The sequence below is a fragment of the Trachypithecus francoisi genome, unplaced genomic scaffold (assembly GCF_009764315.1).
Source record: "Trachypithecus francoisi isolate TF-2019V2 unplaced genomic scaffold, Tfra_2.0 Lachesis_group21, whole genome shotgun sequence".
In the NCBI taxonomy this organism is placed as follows: domain Eukaryota; kingdom Metazoa; phylum Chordata; class Mammalia; order Primates; family Cercopithecidae; genus Trachypithecus; species Trachypithecus francoisi.
Window position 1 is genome coordinate 9,190,075 of NW_022681467.1, and position 3,209 is coordinate 9,193,283.

The 3,209-nt window shown below is 40.0% G+C and overlaps 1 non-coding gene across 1 annotated transcript; it reads right to left on the reverse strand.

Annotated features, from left to right (window-relative positions):
* Window positions 1–2,161: 2,161 nt before the first annotated feature.
* LOC117069192 lies at window positions 2,162–2,265 on the reverse strand. Its single transcript, XR_004431437.1, has one exon. It is a non-coding gene; the product is annotated as a U6 spliceosomal RNA (small nuclear RNA).
* Between the last annotated feature and the right edge of the window lie 944 nt (window positions 2,266–3,209).

Here is a 3,209-nt window from a genome sequence, read left to right on the forward strand (position 1 = left end):
CAACCTCCACCCCCCTGCTGAAGTTCTAATTAAACTCGTCCCTGCATTCTTTCCCACACACACTTTAACTACTATGTCAGTAGTGGGGTTCAAGTGATTCTCCTGCATCAGCCTCCCGAGTAGCTGGATTACAGGTCCCCACCACCATGCCCAGTTAATTCTTTTGTATTTTTAGTAGAGACAGGGTTTTGCCATGTTGGCCAGGCTAGTCTCGAACTCCTGACCTCCTGATCTGCCCACCTCAGGCTCCCAAAGTGCTAGGATTACAGGCGTGAGCCACTGTGTCCAGCCCTAAAATTAGTTTTCTTAAATTATATATTGCTTCACTTATAGTTTCCAAGAAGCTATCAACAATGTTAAAGTAATTTACTATACACATATATAACTTATATAGGTGTGTGTGTGTGTGTGTGAGACACACATTTTTATATAGATAGATAGGTCTCAATGACAGAATCTCAGGCTTCCTACTAAATAAGACAGAATTATAAGATAATAGTTATCACGATTGAAAGCATAATATATTGGCAATATTCTAAGCTAGTTAATGACATAGTGCACTTAAGAAATCTAGAAGATGAGTAGATACTTTAATCCAGTGACCAGCCCTTTGAATGCGAGGACTTTTTTGCTTATCTATGGTGGTGAATATCACAAAAATTATTCACGAACCTTTGTTTTAAGTTTATCAACTATCATTAATGTTGGTGTATTTTATGTGTGGCTCAAGACAATTCTTCCAATGTGGCCCGGGGAAGCCAAAAGGTTGGAAACCTGTGCTTTAAACTATATTTAATTTGAGAATTTGCACATATAGAGTTTAAATCACAAATCTTAGTTTATACTAAAGCAATAACATTTTGAAATAACATTACATTTTTTAGTATTTAGAAAAACGTTTATTGTTCTGATAAAACTGCTGAGTGAGAATTTTTGTAGAACTATATTTGCAACCTCTATAAGATTAAAAATCACTAAGCAGAAGAGAGGCAACATCTGTCCCTAGTGTTCCTGGGATTTCTGAACCAAATTTCAATGTGTCCACTACTCACCTTACACATTTTAGACATCATCGAAAACGAATATTTGAAAAAAATACTTTGACATAGAGCTCCTCAATATACACATATTCCTCTGTCTCTAAAAGCAATGGAACCGCAGCCAGATCATGCAGCCCCTTACAAATGTTAAAGTGGACATTGGTTTTCCCTGTGAACTTGAAGGGAGATCACTAAAGAAAACAGAGAATTCTTACAAGATTTAACAGGATGAGACAGAAGATGCCCCATTGGTGAATATGAGAAAAAAGTGCAGCCTTTTCAGAAATTATTTTCATAGCAACAGAGCTTCCCAAACTACATTTTACGGCCTGACTTCCTTCTTGACCATGGTCCCCTTGCATGTGTCCTCTACTTCATTCCCTGTCACCTACCTGGGGGTTTGGCTCTGTCTCATATATCTTCACATTGTAGGTCTCTTTTCTTTGCTCCAGACTGGTGACCACGTCTGGGTTACAGATAGCAACACCCAGGTTTCTGTAGTTCTCCAACATCACATCTCTATATAAATTCTGCTGGGCAGGTCCCAGCATTTCCACTCTTCTGCAGAGAATTCTATGGCCACATCCTTGAATGTTAGGAGTTCCTCTCATTAAAGCATCTGGAAGTCCTCATGCTTGACCTTGGCCTCACAGTAATATGTGAGGAACTTAATTTAAAAAACAGAAATGTTTCCACCCAGAACAATAGACAGGAGCTGTGGGTAAGGCACAGATGATGATTTATCTTCAAATTGTCCATGTGATCCTATTGGAAGACTGGGCTGAGAGTCACTTAGCTAAGCACTGCCTCTCAAGCTTCAGTGTGCGTGCAAATTATCTGATATTCTAGGCCTCACTGTAATCAAATTTTGCAGGTTTGAAAACAGTCTATGAATTAGCTTCTTAAAGCAAGTCTCCTGTTGATGCTGATGTTTGTCCTCCTAGACTCATTATGTACCACTTGGCTAGAGAAAGCAGGCACAGCACACGGAGTCCCTTACCCCAACACCCTTATCATAACACAAATACTTTTCATCCGAAGACAAGACCACCAATCATCATCCTGAAGCATGGCATTCTCTGCAGGCCCTTTAAAGTTTACAGAGGCTGGAGATGGTGTCAAAAATAATGGAACGCTTCACGAATTTGCCTGTCATCCTTGCGCAGGGGCCATCCTAATCTTTGTAACGTTCCAATTTTAGTATATGTGCTGCCGAGGGGAGCACCAGATTCACTTTTTAAAAAGAACACTTTTGTTTTAGGTTCAGAGGTGCACGTGCAGGTTTGTTATTACAGGTAAACTGAGCGTCACGGGGGTTTGGTGTATGGATCATTTAATCATCAAGATGATAAGCATAGTACCTGATAAGTAGTTTTTTTGATCCTCTCCCTCCTCTCACCCTCCACCCTCAAGTAGATCCAGATATCTGTTGTTCTCTTCTTTGTGTCCATGTGTACTCAGTGTTTAGTTCCAACTCATAAGTGAGAACATGCAGTGTTTGATTTCCTGTTCCTAAGTTAGTTGACTTACGACTATGGCCTCCAGCTCCACCCATGCTTCCACAAAGGTCACAATCTCACTCATTTTTATGACTGTGTAGTATTCCATGACGTATACGTGCCACGTATTCTTTATCCAGTCTACTGTTGGTGGGCATTTAGGTTGATTCCCTGACTTCTATTGTGTAGTGCTGTGATGAACACATACATGCATGTGTCTTTATGGTAGAATGATTTCTATTCCTCTGGGTATATTCTCAGTAATGGGATTGCTGGGTTGAATGGTACTTCTGTTTTTTAAATTTTTATTTATTTATTTTTATTATTATACTTTAAGCTCTAGGGTACATGTGCAGAACTTGCAGATTTTTTACATATGTATACATGTGCCATGTTGGTTTGCTGCGCCCATTAACTCATCATTTACATTAGGTATATCTCCTAATGCTACCCCTCCCCCACCCCCCAACCCCACGACAGGCTCCAGTGTGTGATGTTCCCCACCCTGTGTCCAAGTGTTCTCATTGTTCAATTCCCACCTATGAATGAGAACATGCAGTGTTTGGTTTTCTGTCCTTGTGATAGTTTGCTCAGAATGATGGTTTCCAGCTTCATCCATATCCCTACAAAGGACATGAATTCATCCTTTCTTACGGCTGCATAGTATTCC